Source organism: Schistocerca americana, chromosome 8, assembly GCF_021461395.2.
Source record: "Schistocerca americana isolate TAMUIC-IGC-003095 chromosome 8, iqSchAmer2.1, whole genome shotgun sequence".
NCBI classification, from domain to species: Eukaryota; Metazoa; Arthropoda; class Insecta; order Orthoptera; family Acrididae; genus Schistocerca; species Schistocerca americana.
The window spans coordinates 206118851-206137101 of NC_060126.1; the positions used below are offsets into that span (position 1 = coordinate 206118851).

The window sequence follows — 18251 nt, forward strand, 5'->3', positions numbered from 1 at the left end:
TTCGAATCCTGCCTCGGGCATGGATGTTTGTGATGTCCTTAGGTTAGTTAGGTTTAACTAGTTCTAAGTTCTAGGGGACTTATAACCTCAGCAGTTGAGTCCCATAGTGCTCAGAGCCATTTGAACCATTGGGGCTGTAGGGTGCATGTGGAAGAACAGTCGACTGAAGTTTTGTGAGCTCCTCTCGGGTGCGAAGACTTGTGTGAGGTCTTGCGTTGTCATGAAGAAGGAGAAGTTCGTTCAGATTTTTGTGCCTACGAACACGCTGAAGTCGTTTCTTCAATTTCTGAGGAGTAGCACAATACACTTCAGAGTTGATCGTTTGACCATAGGGAGGGACATCGAACAGAATAACCCCTTCAGCGTCCCAGAAGACTGTAACCATGACTTTACCGGCTGAGGGTATGGCTTTAAACTTTTTCTTGGTAGGGGAGTGGGTGTGGCGCCACTCCATTGATTTCCGTTTTGTTTCAGGTTCGAAGTGATGAACCCATGTTTCATCGCCTGTAACAATCTTTGACAAGAAATTGTCACCCTCAGCCACATGACGAGCAAGCAATTCCGCACAGATGGTTCTCCTTTGCTCTTTATGGTGTTCGGTTAGACAACGAGGGACCCAGCGGGAACAAACCTTTGAATATCCCAACTGGTAAACAATTGTGACAGCACTACCAACAGAGATGTCAAGTTGAGCACTGAGTTGTTTGATGGTGATCCGTCGATCATCTCGAACGAGTGTGTTCGCACGCTCCGCCATTGCAGGAGTCACAGGTGTGCACGGCCGGCCCGCACGCGGGAGATCAGACAGTCTTGCTTGACCTTGCGGCGATGATGACACACGCTTTGCCCAACGACTCACCGTGCTTTTGTCCACTGCCAGATCACCGTAGACATTCTGCAAGCGCCTATGAATATCTGAGATGCCCTGGTTTTCCGCCAAAAGAAACTCGATCACTGCCCGTTGTTTGCAACGCACATCCGTTACAGACGCCATTTTAACAGCTCCGTACAGCGCTGCCACCTGTCGGAAGTCAATGAAACTGTACGAGAGGAAGCGGGAATGTTTGAAAATATTCCACAAGAAATTTCCGGTTTTTTCAACCAAAATTGGCCGAGAAAAAAAATGTGTTGCATTACTTATTGAGCTGCCCTCGTACATGTCGGACCCGCATGTCGCCACTGTGTGATCGCAGACCGAGCGCCACCACAAGGCAGGTCTCGAGATACGGACTAGCACTCGCCCCAGTTGTACGGACGACGTAGCTAGCGATGCACACTGACGAAGCATTGCTCATTAGCCGAGCCAATAGTTAGAATAGCCTTCAGCTAAGTCAATGGCTACGACCTAGCAAGGCGCCATTAGTAACATTGCATGTATCTAAAGAGTCTCACTTGTATCGCCACAATCTCCAGATGTACCAAAAGGATGGATTAAAGTTAAGTATTCCAGAAGCTACGTACTTTTCTTTATAGCATTCATTACGTATCCTGTTTCAGACCTCACGCCTTCTTGCTTTGGCTTAGCGCGTGCCTTTCGGCTTCCTCTCATTGTGTCTAGGCTGTCTTGTCTAGACACAACAATAACTGTAGCGTAATGTACTCGATAATTATTCAGCCAAAATATCGCACTGATATTAGCATACAAGGCTCTTACCCCCACCACCACTCTTCTCACGATGAGTACCAATAAGTTGTTAACTTGGCCTCACTCGGCCAGCGTAGGTTGCAGGGATCGCCTGGGAATTGCAGTCAGCCGTCTTTGTGTCAGGTAAATCGGGCGTACCCGTCAAACTAGACAATTTAGTGAAGTTTTGCCTTCCTATCAATAAATTGGGTGTCTGCTTTCGTAATCCGATATAAATCTCTTCTTCTTCTTTTTTCTCTTTTGTTTTCACATCCAATACAAAGCTGCGGTAAGGTACTTCAGATTTGGGTTCGCTTCTCTATACTTTCGGTAGCTGCCATAAATGGAAATATTAATTTTCATTTTGTGCTGTTGTGTTGCTATACGCTTAATGGCATATTATTACTTTTGCGCAAAATACCACTGCGTCTTTAAGTTGTATATTCGCCTTAAAAGTTTAAAGGATTTTACCTTACGTAATATTAAGTGCCTGTAATGCATTATCTAACTAAAATCTAGTGATTTTTGTCGGTAATATATTCACGACCTATGGCAGCGTTTGAATGACACTGTGTATTATAGTAACAAAAATACTGTGAAACACGGACTACATTATCTTCTAGGGTAATAGCATATATAAGAACGGCAATTAATTAACAAATAAGAATTTGCAATAATGTTTGTGTCAAATTCTCGAGCATTCGCTCGTCCCCCAATCTAGTGATGGCACTACGGCACTATCTCCGAGACGGATATTGCCGCTGCAATTTATTCTCGCGATAGGAATAATAGTCACTTTATCACGATGTCTTTCTCTTGTTAAGCATTTCATTTTTCATTAATTTTCTCCATTGTTTCGTCTGAATGTAGAAATTTGAGGTAAATCGGTCAAGTGATAGTAAAGAAGTTTGGTAACAACATTTCGTGTATATTAAGAAATATGTAGCTTATGTCCGCCCAGATGTTCATTATGGGATCATGTAGAAATGGTTACGAAATCTTGTGTAGACAATGATCTTCTTCTATTCTTGAAGGTGAAGTGAACAAGATTTCAGTAATATCGGAGTAAAACTGTAAACCCGTACGAATTACAAACAAACAAACGGACACCCTTCTTTATATACATAGATTTTGCTAGAGATACATACTTCGTAATATATCGATAGATGACTATATGAAGACGTAACAAAGGAGTCTGGACAGACGTACGGAGGTATGGCACGTGGCGTATAAATAACAGTGAAATCGAAGCAACCTTTTTAAGTGTCTGGTTTTCCGCGATGCAACAAACTGTGGTTTGAAAGTTTACATGTGACGTGTACAACGAGTATTATTTTACAAGTTTGCGCTGAGCTGACATACGGAGTGCAAAGAACAGTATGAGTGATATCGAAAATAAGCTGTTATCTATGGTCCTGTGAACTGTGATTTAGGCTGTTGATACGTTAACTACAATAAATAACACACCTTCGAAATTGTTGAATAAGAATAGGATTTATTTTACAACTTTAAAACATTTACACGACGTTAATTCGCGCACAGAACATGAATGAAGACCCAAGGTACCAGAAACTAACTCAACTTGCAACGCTTGGCACGAACAGCAATCCACTACCTCAACTACAGGGTGATCTTTTAACTGAAGACATTGAAATATCTCTAAAACTACTCATCAGATAAAAAAAAGTTATGATTCCAATTTGTTTGTCTTGGAGGGTGATCTTTTAACTGAAGACATTGAAATATCTCGAAAACTACTCATCAGATCAAAAAAAGTTATGATTCCAATTTGTTTGTTTTTGAGGGGGACATAGTACACTCGACCCCCTACCTCATCACTTGCCTGAGTGGAATGGGGCAACTTTGAAATTTTCATTGGGAAACCCAGTTTTTTATTGCAGATTATGATTCTAAGGGAAAATCTACATCAGCCGGCTGAGGTGGCCGAGTGGTTCTAGGCGCTACAGTCTGGAACCACGCGACCGTTACGCATAATCCATTATAGGCACTTAATATTACGTAAGGTAAGTCTAAGTACTAGGGGACTGATGACCTCAGAAGTTAAGTCCCACAGTGCTCTGAGCCATTTGAACCATTTTTGAAAATCTACATCCGTTTTGTCTGAAGCATTTTCTTCGTTTCGCTACTGATGGCGCTATAATCAGAAGAACAGAAATGGGTACACAATCATAATTTACAACATGCTACTTGATGGCGCTTGAATATTCAGTGGCTTGTGGGACCCCACGTCCATGCTGCGAGGGTAGCACAGGCCATTGTTTCACAACTTATAATTGGAAACCACATTCGCAACGTTGTATTCATCCGACAAATCGAACAGGTGTTACTCAACGCCACACTGTGGCCCTGTATTGTACTACGACGTACCATAACAGGCACTACACTGCGACCGGAGCTCACTTGTCGTGGAAACGTATAACAGAAAGCGGGTCTCAACATTACAATAAATGTGCAGTACTTATTGCCTGCGCACATACTTATCATTTAAAAACAGACGTGCAGGTGGATGATAAATGTTGCAACCACATAAGCCGAAAGTGAAATGATCCTGATTTACGAAGACTCTAGGAGATATGTTGAGGCTGCTGTTGCCTTATATGCCGAGTGTTTTCGTTCTTTTCCAAAGTTGTGAACGCCTTTATATCTGATGACAGCGTACTGGCCGGCAAAAGGAAACGCAGCAAACGTATTCTAGGAGAATCTAAGGAAATAGCTGTAATAGCGGCAGTGCACCACAATCCACAGATAAGCGCCCGGCAATTACACCGTTATGCACGTAGGTTTTATCGTCACAATACTGCGTTGTCATATCATTCATACCACGTGTTACTGCTCCGATTTCCACAACTGAGTAATGGTTTGTGAATGGACACGTCAACAAACCAAAACGACCCTCACGTTCTCTGCCGAGGTACTGTTTTCCGATGAGTCTACATTCAAAAACCGTGGTAGCGTTAACCGGGGTAACATGCGTTACTGGACTGTAGACAATCTCCACTGGTTACGGAAAGCTGACCATCGACGTCCTTGGTCGGTTGACATATAGTATTGCATCATGGAGAACAAACTCATTGGTCCTGATGTTATTGACGGCACGTTGAATGGTCGCCACCATCGAACGTCTTTGGAACAGAAACCACCGGTACTACTGCAGGGTGTTGCCCTGGACGTTCGACAAGGTACGTGATTTCAGCATGACGGTTGTTACCCAGCAAATTAGGCAACAGACCGTTTTTACACTGGTTGGTGACTCGCCAGAGGTGGCCCTATTAATTGGCCGGGTTTGACGTCGCCGCATTTGCTTCTGAGGGGATATATAAGGATAAGGTGTACCAGCAAGTGCCAACAAGCCGTGAAGACATGGTCGGCGGCATCAGAAACGCCTGTACTGACGTTCCCGCAGATATGCTTCTGTCCTGAGCACTGTCATTTGGAAGGCGGATCACTACGTGTATTGAAGTTGGCGGTACTGTGAACACTTTCTCTAATTGGAAAAACAGAGTAACGTTGGCCTCGATTCACGGGCACAGTGACGTGTCGAGTTGTGCCCTGTTCGGTGTGTCGGAGGAATCCAATGTTGTGGATTGGGTTTCCAATCAGAACTTATGAATTACTGGCCTGTGTACCCTCGGAACATGGAGGTGGGGTCCCACGTGCCGCTGTATATTCAAGGGCCATTCAGTTGCATGTCGTAAATGACGATTGTGTAACCATTTCTGTTCTTCTGATTACAGTGCCGTCTGTGGCAAAACGAAGAAAATGTTTCAGACAAAACTCATGTAGATTTTGCCTTTTTAAAATCATAATCTGCAACAAAAAACGGGGTTTCCCATTGAAGACTTCAAAGTTGCCCCCCTCCACCAACGCGTGGGGTGCGGTAGGGATCGAGTGTGGTATCCTTGGATGTCCCCCTCCAAGACAGACAAATTGGAACTATAACTTTTTTTGATCCGATGTGCAGTTTTCGAAATACTTCAATGTCGTCAATTAAAATGAATACACTGTGTATCTACGGAGTGAGCATAGCATAGTCCGTCTTACGGGCTAGTCACGTGATTTTGGGACAACGCTGCCTGTCTACAAATGGCTCTAAGCACTACGGGACTTAACATCTGAGGTCATCAGTCCCCTAGAACTGAGAACTACTTAAACCTAACTAACCTAAGGACATCACACACATCCATGCCCGAGCAGGATTCGAACCTGCGACCGTAGCGGTCGCGCGGTTCCAGACTGAAGCGCCTAGAACCGCTCGGCCACACCGGCCGGCGCCTGTCTACAATAAGTGGCAATAGCGTGACTTGAATGTTACACGTATTCGCCTTGTTTTATATACGTTTCTGCACATGATGCGGTATTGTCGTAGCCGCGAATGTAAAGAGAAGTATATGAAAGGAGGAGCAGTTACTTTTCATAGGTGTGTATGTTAAAAGTATAATTGTGAGTGTGATATTGATATGAGTCACGTTATTATAAAATATTTTACTGTAGAGATAATTTCTGCAAATATATATATATATAAGTGTAACGTTCATTTCCGTATAAAATTTATACGTGACAGCCTGATTAATTTCCTCCAATTTATGCATATTTTCAAATTGTTGTTGTATCTAGGAAATTCTACATGAGATAGTTTCCCGTACAGTGTCATTGTAGCGCAATTAGTTAGAAGAGATTCTACAATGTAATTAGCGCAATAGAAAAAGTAAAAAAGTTGTGTCGGCTGCCACTTCTTGTATGTTTTATATTACTTTATTTTATTTATGTTTTCTTTTTTTGCATGGTGTATGGTTTTTTTTCTGGTCAGATTCCAAAAAATGTTATAGATACATTAGGATCTACAAAAAGCAAAAGAGTGAATAAAGAACAATTGAACATAATTATAGCAAACAGGTGGTGCAAGTCGAATACCGTGCTTACTGTAAGAATTTCGTAGTTCCAAATGCGTTGTTATTTCGTGACACTTTGTCGCCGTCTATGGTGTCATTGTAACTTATTAATTGGAATAGAGGTTCGACATTATGAATAAGTGTAACAGAAACCTTAAGGAAATGTTGTTGACTGCTAATTTTCATCGCTTCACCCAAAAAAAAAAAAAAAGTGAAGTGGAATCGGAGCTATGACAGTGTTTCAAAAAAGCACAATACTATTGCTCTTCACATCTTTAAGCCAAGTTCAGTTCCTGGCATATGATCGTTAAGATTTCCGTGAAACGCGCACACAAAGTTTCACGCTACTTCTAAGGGTGATATGTTTGTAACAGCGAAGTAGCAACACTCAAAATAAGTTAAGGGCTATACAATTTAAAATACAGCGTCCTAAAATCACGTTACTTGAGCTGCAGCAGATGCTGCAGACAGAACTCTCGTTCTGGGCGTCAGAATGCTCACTCCATGGATATTTGTATTCTGTGCTCTCAACCACGGAGAAGACACTACACTTGAAACAGTTTGTCGAACTTCCGCTCACACATAGACCAACCATACCCTCTCCCAACTCCTGTGGTATAGTGGAGCTCGGGGAATGTAAGCAAACTGGCGTCAGACTCAATGTCGGGAACTCATATAAACTGGTTCCTAGCGTATGTCTTTGCGATGTGATACTGGGGGCTCCTAGAACGATGGTCGTGTAGGCGCTACGGAAACGGGCGGCCCGTTGACCTCACACCTGGTGACGGAGGACAGGGCTGCCGAATCGTAGGTGATCTACTGATAAGTTGGCTTTCAACTTTAGAGTGAGGCTGGCGCAGGTTTATTGTTATGCAAGATTTGCGTGGCAAGCTCGTTACGCTTCTAAAATTGGTGAGCGCGAGAGTAAGGATGTTGTAGAGGCGAGCGGACAGCATCTGTTCTCAGCATAACTTTTGAGCACTTCTTCAAATCCTTATGAATGAAAATGTGTGATTCTCCGTGGTGGATGCCGGTGTAGGGAGTAGCCTGGTGGTTCGACTCCGTAACTTGTTGCAGTAGAAGGGCGGATCCAGTTCGGAGAGGAACTGTTGTGGTGAGAGCCGGCCGAAGTGGCCGTGCGGTTCTAGACGCTACAGTCTGGAGCCGAGCGACCGCTACGGTCGCAGGTTCGAATCCTGCCTCGGGCTTGGATGTGTGTGATGTCCTTAGGTTAGTTAGGTTTAATTAGTTCTAAGTTCTAGGCGACTGATTACCTCACAAGTTAAGTCGCATAGTGCTCAGAGCCATTTGAACCATTTTTGCTGTGATGAGAAAAACTGCGATGGAAGCCGCAGTGTCTCTGAGTAGACTATCTCGGATGCTGACGCGCCGAGGTCTTGCTTGAAGGCAGTGTGGAGACCAAATAACACTTGCGATACTGCTGCAGTCCATGTCGTCTCATGGCACCTAAGCGCGGCTTTGAGCGACCTCTGCCAGCGCTCTGTCAACATATTGCTTGCTGGTAACTAGTGGTGCGAAGCTGCTCGCGTCCACAAAATTTAGTTAGATCGAGATCTGGGGCAGATTCGAACTGTCTGTCTTGCTCTTTTGTGACATGTATCGCACAGCCAGATAAGGCGAACCATGTAGCGAGGAATGTCTACGGTTCTGGGCCCAATGGGTGTATTGATCAGCTGCCGTGAAGTTATACCTGAAACCTTCAGATGGAGGCAGTGGACCGACTTGGTCAACGTGGACATGTCGTTTCGGAAAACTGGTCTGTTGGTTTATGAACGTGGCGACAAACTGTAGGTGTCTCGAACACAAAACACGATTTAGTCCACGGGCAGCAGTAATTTCTGACACTTGGCCAAACCTACCTGTCCTTGGTAAACTTAATTGTGCTGTTATCTCCAGGATGACCGATTTTGTGCGCTGAACCAAGCAATTGCTTCCAAAAATCAGCGGGGAACGAATGGCCTAGGAGGCTGCCAAGAGGCATCGCACCATAGCAATGTTTTTATCCTGCTAGAAGCCCTTTTTTAAGCTGCATCCCCGTGTCTTCATTTGCGTCAACATTCTATAGCTGAACCTCGGCTTCTTGTGCTGCAGTGGCATTTTTTTCTTTTCTACTTTTCCTTTTTATTCAGGCAGAGCCAGTTTCATCATATGCTATTATTTCGCATAATTAGATCTGATTTCATTACAATATACACTGAGGTGATGAATGGCATGGGATACCTCCTAATTTCATATCGGACCTCCTTTTATCCGGCACAGTCCAGTAACTCGACGTGGCATGGACCAAACAATTCGTTGCAAGTCCCCTGCAGAAATAGTGAGTGTACACCAACTGACCTCTCGATTACGTCCCATAGATATTCGATGAGATTTATTTCAGGCGACCTGGGTGCCCAAATCATTCACTAGAGTTGTCCAGAATGTTTTTCAAACCAGTCGTTAACAACTGTTGCCCGGTGACATGGCACATTGTCATCCATAAAAATTCCATCGTTATTTGGGTACATGAAGTCCATGAATGGCTGTAAATCGTCTCAAAGTAGCCAAACATAACTAAGAAACCATTCCACGCCATGCAAAAACAGTCCACACCATTATTGAGCCACCGTCCGCTTGCACAGTGCATTGTTGACAATCTGGGTCCATAGCTTCGTGAGGTCTGCCCTGCAATCGAATCCTAACAATCATAGTTACTTATCTTTGAGACTGGATATGGTGGGTTGTTGTTAGTCAACGATGCCTTTAAGGCGACAAAGACGCAATTATCAACACCTCACTGAGTTCGAACGAGGTCATCTTATAGGGTTACAAGAAGTTCAATGTTCCTAGAGCGACACTACAGAAAAGATTGGCAGGAATGTAGCCATTGTACAGTCATACTCAAAAGTATCCGAACGACCTGAATTGCATTTCGCCAGATTCGCATGCAACGCACATAATGCAGCTGTCTAGCAGGTCCCCTAATCGCTCCTTGGTACAGTCGTTTGACTGTTGAAAATGGTTCCAACAAGTCACCACTAGAAAACTCTGCTTTGTATCGCAATAAATCAAGATGTAAAGTAATACCACGATACTACAAATATCAGGGAACATCTTATAACAGATAAGACTGTCCTTAAGGCTTGTAAGCACACATTTATTGCAATAAATGACATACCTGAAATGCACTCTCGTTATTAGGTCAGATGGATAATACACGTAGTAAGTTCGTCGTATTCATGATTTCCTCTTCAAAGTAACATACCATACTTGTTATTTAACACAAAATGACATTAAAAATTTACGTTATTTACTAGCAGCTAGTTGAGAATATGTATGAACTTCAAATGACACGACGAACAGTCTCGTTCTGCATATGGATTCAAACCCAGGCCACGCAGACTAAGATTTCGTGACTGACGGAAACTAACAATTATTTCTGACTAGGCATACGGAGAGTGATATACCTCGATTTTAGACAGTATCAGTTAGCAAATATCAACTTTAAATTACATAACGTAAACACATTTAACGGCCGGCCGAAGTGGCCGTGCGGTTAAAGGCGCTGCAGTCTGGAACCGCAAGACCGCTACGGTCGCAGGTTCGAATCCTGCCTCGGGCATGGATGTTTGTGATGTCCTTAGGTTAGTTAGGTTTAACTAGTTCTAAGTTCTAGGGGACTAATGACCTCAGCAGTTGAGTCCCATAGTGCTCAGAGCCAGCCAGCCACATTTAACGGATGCGAATTCCTACTCAGTATCTACTGTTCCTGTTAACAAACTACGAGAGATGTTAAATATTGATTCCTCACAAGCAACTTACTTGAAATGCCGCGAGGTAAAGCTTTGTGTTGGACATTGATTCGAACCCAGAACCTAATCGGATTGTTATCGAAGCACAATCAACTGTGATATATCGGATTTTCTCGGCAGTAGCTAGATGTTTTAACTGAATGGACGAGACGAAGTATTACTTTTTTCCTTCTCAGGACTCTAACCCGGCACCTATCGCTGTTATGTTCTAGAACAAACGAACGTTAAATATGGGTTTGTTACACCAGCAACGACATGTGAGCATTTTTGAACGAGAAATAATATGAGGAAGAGTTCAGTTCTGACTGGGAATCGAACCCCATGCACGCGTAATATGTGGAGATGCTGAGGAATCTGCAGTTTTGAACAAACAACAAATTGTAGTCGAGCTGTATTGTCACGAAGGGATCAAATTCCGCGTTAAGGGCGGTCTGAGTTGCATTCCCAGTTAAGAACCAATTTTTTTAATACAAAAGCTCAAATAAAAGATGGAATAAGTGTCCTGTGCCCCTACACAGCGTTTGTTTCGTCACTAGAAATCAATAACTAGCATAAGAAAGGTTACTGGTGATAAGAGTTTCTATATGTCGCCACTCATGACTTTATTGTGGTTCAACCTAACGTCTACTTGGTAGAGAAGGAATATCATGTTTAATGTGAATTTCAGACCACAATGCCATTATACCTTTTTCACTTGGCGTAGCCAGAGGAGAATAGAATCTGTCTCTCCCTATTAAGAATCATAGGCAGAATTTGGAATCGAACCTAGACCGTCGTCATAGGAACCTATCATCCATCCAACAGACCACCAAATCCTCTTCGCTGAGACTCATTTTTCTATCATAACGCAGCTTCGGCACACTCGATGAGAATTATGACATACAGGCTCCCTGTAGTGGTTTACAGCATGTTCAGCGCATTCATTTACTTGGTTGACCGAATCGCTATGAACTAGCTGCCTCGGCTACCCGGTACATACGTTCGACTCTATTTTGTAATCACCGAAATAAAATCATGTAACTGCCACCAACACAGAACTTCCAAAAGTGTAGGATGCAGAAATATAAATAGGAAGTGTTCCTTTCCATTTGAGCTACTCTATTGCGCTATCAGTTTGTTGAAAACGTCGTGCAGTGCAAAAGAAAAGCTGTAACTGTCTGTCTCTCAGTAGTCTAGATTCGGCCATTTGCATTATCTCACAGCACTGTGGGATACTGAGGTTCTGGAGGAACTGTTGTTGACTTCTGGAGTTGCTGTAGCTACGTCGCTGCTAGCAGGGTAATGGTAAGCGTCGCGCAGAGTAGATAAGACGTCGCGAGTTCTATTACATTCGCTGCTACATTTTCAAAACGCAATTCTGCTGTCTGCTGAAGTTATCAATTTAATGGAACTTTGAACATAATTCCCTTCACTTCTCAACCAAAAATAGCCGCATGTGGAAAAACGGCTAACTTCTGCGACGTTTTGTTTTTTTCAGGTTTAACAGATGGCCAGGCAGCAAATTCATCTCGAAGCTTTTGTATTACGTATGGGGAGAGCGCATCGTGCCCAAATAGTCAGAAAAAAATTTTCTACATTAGTTGCCGTCTGATAGTGGTATTATAAACTGCAGGTGCATGTCAGACTGTTATAGATAACATAAGAGAATTCGCATATATCGTTGATGATTAATTTCTCTTCATGTTCAGTATTGTTTTAACAACACTAAAAGGAACCTTACGAAAATCTTGCTCTGTATTATAAGAAATGAAATAAAACTACCCACGATACCCTACGGCGAAAGTCTGTTTTAATAAAACTGAGTACCTGTACACAAGCGTTCCTCTATCGGCACGAATTAGTAAGATACTACTCACTTATATTTCGATTCGGTCTGTGTTTAATTGGTATGCTGTGTCATACTCAACAGGTATGCAAATGTGGTATTTCATAAATAAAGTTATGTATTCCTAGAAACTCAAAATTTGCTTGTTAGCAGCGGAAAGAGGCGTTACCTGTTGCGCAGCATTGTTAGTTTTTCACCATTGCACTATGTACTGAAAGTATTTTCTTGCGATTTCGTTATCGATGTTCGATTTGACTGGTTGTAGCTCTTTCATAGAATAGATAAGAACGTTTCACTCAGCGAGACTGGAACTGCGAACCATAACCGACGCTTTTTCATAGGTCACCACATCCCACAGAGCTAGCGAGGCTGTATGTGCTGTGCCTTCCTAACACGAGACCAATAGTGGCTAGAACTAGTAAACCGCTATTTAAAGGAAGAGATTAGTTGCGATTTTACCGTGCAACGACTTTCCTGGGCTGAAAATCGTAAATTTACAATCTTCAGTTGCACCTCAAGCGATAATAACTCAGATTATTCAATAGAAATGACAAGAAAAACGAAGTGAATTTTGAGGCTTAATTCCGTGCACACCAGGAAGTAACTCGGCGATCACATAGCTGCCAAACATACCTTGCCTTGTTGCCAAATCTCAGTTACAATACCAGCAGGAAGAATACGAACCGATGTGATCCTACAGCGGGCTTGGAAGTGACCATAGCTGGCGTCTGAAAGACGCGGCTGTTACGGCCTGGAATACGAAATGCGTCTGATTCGCATTTCTGCAACTAGGTTTACGGACTGGAACGTTGTACTTATAATACTCAGAACTGACAGCAAACTGAGCATCATAAATCAGTGACTCTCATAGTTGTTTTTATATTTCTTTCGTAACTGTACTAAAAACTAAGAAACTCACTCACAGACGTTTTCGTGCCTCGCCGATAGGCGAGCACACCAAACAAATATAAAAAAGAATGTGTGTGTGTGTGTGTGTGTGTGTGTGTGTGTGTGTGTGTGTGTGTGTGCGATATATATATATATATATATATATATATATATATATATATATATATAAAAGTGTCAGTGAGAGGGTAAAAAATTGTTGAAAGGAACTGAATACTGTCATGTTAAGAAATCTTTCACTAAAATGACACGTTCCACATCATTACGAAATGTCGTATTCATGATGTATGGAACAAATATTAATCGAATCTAATCATATTATATTGCTGACTAGCTGTGAAGAGTCATGAATTCCCGATATTTTCACCAATATCAGTAACCAAATCTAAACTTGAAAATAAAAGACGACAGTTTTTGTAATAAACCGGGGCTCCTATCAAGACCCTTTCATCCCTCTTACCCAACCACGAAAGTTGTCTGATATACCTCCATTCAGAAGTAACAAAGTGTATATGCATTTAAAGATGAAGCGCATGATGTGAAGTTCTGTGACGGAGATACGAACCCAACACATAATCGGAATGTTAACCAAGTAAAGTCAAATATTACGTATCGGTTTCTCTCACCAGCTGCCAGGTGTTTGAATCTAAAATAAGGATACAAATTTTGGTGCCTGAGCGACAATGGAACCGCACTCCTATCGTTCTTTTATTTCGTCCACGAATATAGCTTACTCACCAATGGTAAGATGTGTGCGTGTTTGACCAGAGATTGTTGGCAACACATGAACAGACATTAGAAACGCATGTTAATTTTCACTAGCAGCCCGGTGTGCACGTGAAAGGGCTTGAAATTAAATTATGAATATTTTCGTCCTGGATCAAGATTCGAACCCACATACTTACCTTTGGAGGAGACCTAGAGAAGATTGCAGTCTTGGAAAATGGGACGAAATGGTTGAACTATACTGTTCTCAGAGATTCAGATCCTCGAAAGAGGAGATACGAATTCGAATCACAGTCCAGCACCAAGACCCCCGTTCCTTTAAATGGCTATTGGTTCATCAAATAAAATAAAATTTTCTAGTGTAAGTAAGTTTACTGGCGACAGTATTTCTGTTTACCATGACCTCCACCTATGTTATTTCCGAACGCAAACCGGCTCTGCCCAGTTGCAAATGATGCTTAATGCGGATTCTGGATTATAACGTTGAGGTTACCAGAGGTAAAGTAAATCAGTTTATGCCTCTTAAAAGAAAAGGCCTGAACCCACGCATTGCACTTGTGATAGTTCGCTCCACCAGACCATTGTGGCCACATTTCCCAGCCCCAGGAGTGTGCTGTAACGGATGATGTGAATAGCTTACAAAATTAGTCACGGTGGAAAAACTGCGAGTCTACTAAATGGTTAAGTAGAAGCAAGGTTCTGACGCGGAGATTATGCTATTCTCACGTCAGTAGGATGTAAAGACTCTTCTAGGCATCATAGCCTCGATGTGAAGCCATTTTGAAATTTTCACTAATTCAGGAAATTTCTTAGTTCAAGAAAATCCACTGTGAAGTGTGAATTTACCGGATAATTCCATTTTTACCTTCATTATTACTATCATTTTCTTCATACCGCTACTGGAACACATGTGCTTGAAGATCATTTAAGGCCTTTTGGTCACTATAGAAGTAGTTGCCCAAGAACAGGTTCTTTCCCTGTCTACGCAATCCTTTTCATGCTAATATCAAACATCAGCAATCACTCATAGATTACATTAAAATTAAAGTAATTAATGAAGATGTTACTTGATAACAAAAACGCGCTGCCTTTCTTCATTTACTTACGCCTAGAAATGGCTGTCGAATACTGCCATACCAAAATCCAAGGGATGTTACTGCCTTCCAAGATACGTCGCTGCCAGTTATTTCATATGATTTGGTCGATGTGACCTGTTTCAAGTTTGGACCGAGCGAGGTGGCGCAGTGGTTAGCACACTGGACTCGCATTCGGGAGGACGACGGTTCAATCCCGTCTCTGGCCATCCTGATTTAGGTTTTCCGTGATTTCCCTAAATCGCTTCAGGCAAATGCCGGGATGGTTCCTTTGGAAGGGCACGGCCGATTTCCTTCCCCATCCTTCCGTCACCCGAGCTTGCGCTCCGTCTCTAATGACCTAGTTGTCGACGGAACGTTAAACACTAATCTCCTCCTCCTCCTCCTCTCTGTTTCAAGTTGTGTATGACAGATAATGTTTTAGAATATCAATTGTTCTCCTTTGCAATAAACAGAAAGATTTTCATTCTAAGCTATCCAAGTTCATAATTTTCGCAATATTAGTTCAAATTTAATGTTCGCTTCTAAAATGTAGGAAAGTATTTCACAGTTGCAAAACCCGCATCCGACTCATTGTCCTTACACTTAGTCGCTGACCATAAATTCAAGCTCAGAGTGATACCAGTTTAAGCAACCTAATGTAGCGAAGACAGTTTGCCAGTGCTCTTTCTCACCGGAAACTATGCAATTCACTCATTGGGCTCCATAACTACACTGTAACAGTAATTTCTGTGTGTATGTAATGCATACGGATTGTAGAATTTAGTGGTGCTCCCTCTTCCACTTCTGTATACAATCTGCCTGACCTAAACGGGCCCTTTATCACTACAGTTCCTGGGTGATGCAACATCATACTGACAACAGTCATGTGCTTATACTGACAACCTCACTGTTCGTTTTATCTTATTTCGGAATCATTTAAATAAAACAACATGACCTTCCAGTTGGAGGATTTAGTCCCCCTTTTCCTTCTGTGAAATTTGTCAGTGAGCTTTTTGCCATCCAACCAGCGAAAAGCGGCAGAGTACAGCCGGTAAACGATTCACAAACCATGATTTAGTTCTGTAAAGACGATTTCTTTAAACATTGGCGTAGCTGAAGGAATTTAGTTTCTTCTTAAATCTTCTTATGCAGCAACGTTCACAAATATCTCAAATAGGAAAAGCTATTTATCCCGGTACCAAGGTTGTAAAACAAATTTCCCACAGTTTGTGTCAGGTTGATCTTTTCGTCTGATAGCACTGCGTAAGGATTTTGTCTAAGAGGTATCATAAGTAGTGTTCCTATGGCTGTGGAAATCATTGTTTGAAAACGAGTTTAACACAAATGGGTACAATACTGCTAAATATTCAAACGATTATCAATCTAAGTCTGAGTTCATTCACAAACTGAGGAGTATTTACAATATTGAGGCTAGACTGTGCATCCATGTCTTCGTTGAGTGGGCATCGGAAGGCGTTTACACACACGTTCACGAGAGTAATCCCGTAAGTGTGATCTCCTGAGGGACATGAATGTGCCAACGCGGGCACAGACGAGAGATGTTCAATTTTAATGCCAACCAGAAACCAGAGGAGGAGCTGCATTGTGGCAAAGTTATACAGAGCAAGACTATGGTTACGAAGGTCTCAGGTTCGATCCCTCGCCAGGCACACAATTTTTGTGTGCCCTTTGACACTTATTTCCCCTCGGGCAGTGTTTGTTGTTGTGAAAAATGCCGAGTTGCGCTGTGGTCCGAAAGCCACGTTAACCTGTAGGCTCCCCTGTTAACTGGGTAGGTAAGTCAGCTCATAGGTCGGAGGATAGCAACGGCATACCACCTCCAACAAGACCGTGCCTATTAAAACACTGTGGTGTTCAAACCACTCTTCCGACTGATGACTGTTTTACTTTCTGAGGGTTCCAGAGTTAATGATCTTCGGGTTATTAATATTTTTATGTTTTCAAGCTGTAGCTTTGATACCAGTAAACGTAAGTAACCGGCCGAGCACTGTCAGCGTTCGAGTTGTCATGGTGGTAGACTTCGATGCTGTCGACCCCAGTTACAATCTCGGTCATGGCTATGTTTCAGTCGAATATCTCTATGTGCCGTTCTGCGTATTTCAAGATATACTTTTATACACTTGGTACGCATCAAAACTGATATCTGATAGAGCTGTATTTAGCAACATGAATCAGATATGTTTTCCGTGCAATGTATCGGACAACACGTCAGTGCAGCGAGATTTCGTTTGTGTGTTGCGCATGGTGCAAGAAATATTTGTGTTTTGTTTGATTCTGTGATAGGTTTCACCCAACTGAATGCGAGCAAGCTCACGAATAGACTGTCAATAACTGGAATTACGCAATAACACACTTAAAAGTTTTGTTTTTGCATTAAGTATCCCGATGAAAATTACTGTAAACAGGCTATATGCCTACTTGCTTATTATTCGCGCTTATCGATGCTTTCCTCAAAAAAAAAAAAAAAAAGAAAAAAAGAAAAAGAAAAAAGGAGAGAGAGAGAAAACAGAAATGTATTTCAAATATCAGCTCAGTGACACCAAGTTCGTCTCGTGATGTAAAGCAAGGATAGTTGATAGGTAATATCTCGTTGTACTAGCGATGTGTATGGCTACAGGGTTCTTTCTTTTCTCTCTGCAAACAACCAGAACAGAATTCAGTAACAAAGTGGTAAGAACAGGTATGCAGTACGCCAATTAAACACTCAGCCTTTCTTGGTTATTTTGTTAATCGTTAAAAATTGTCTGTAATGCAGTAAACATCCTTGATTACTGATTTGTTACTACTACCTTTGTTATTGTTATTCGTCACCTCACAGCAACTTTCCTATCACTCATTGCTGCCGATGCACGAAACGAATGGATCAGGATGAATGGAATGTGGGATGTTTCGTCTCGGAGAATATACACATTTATCTCTGCGTCTTGTGTTCAGGGTAATATGAAAATCTCAGTAAGAGAAGACGACAACAGAATGCCGGTGATGCAGGCAATAACACCCAACTATTTCTGTCGACTTAACACCATGACGACAGACATATTGGCTTCTCACTGCATTTTGATTGTAATTCGTTAGCCTTCTTGCGACCTCGTTTTGATACCTCGTGGGAGCAGGGATAATATTTTGCTTTTTGAACACCGAACAGTAACAAACAAAGATAGTAGATGGAAGGATACAAAGGAACAATCAGACTCATGGGTGTGGATCCAGTTCATCCTTACAAGACTAAACAAGAGGGAAACATTACCAAAGCAAAGAATACGCTGGTTAATATACATTATTTGTATAGATCTGAAGATGAAAAAGCGCAGATGTGCACAGTGCCATCTGCACATTAGTTTCTGTCTTAAT

At 42.1% G+C, this 18251-nt stretch overlaps 1 protein-coding gene across 1 annotated transcript in view; it reads left to right on the forward strand.

The window, feature by feature from the left end:
• The first annotated feature begins 1715 nt into the window (after positions 1–1715).
• LOC124545305 (fatty acyl-CoA reductase 1-like) overlaps positions 1716–18251 on the forward strand; it is a 233108-nt gene continuing 216572 nt past the window's right edge. The window contains exon 1 of the mRNA XM_047124202.1: positions 1716–1768. The gene's annotated coding sequence lies outside the window, so the exon portion shown is untranslated. The remainder of the gene's footprint in view (positions 1769–18251) is intronic.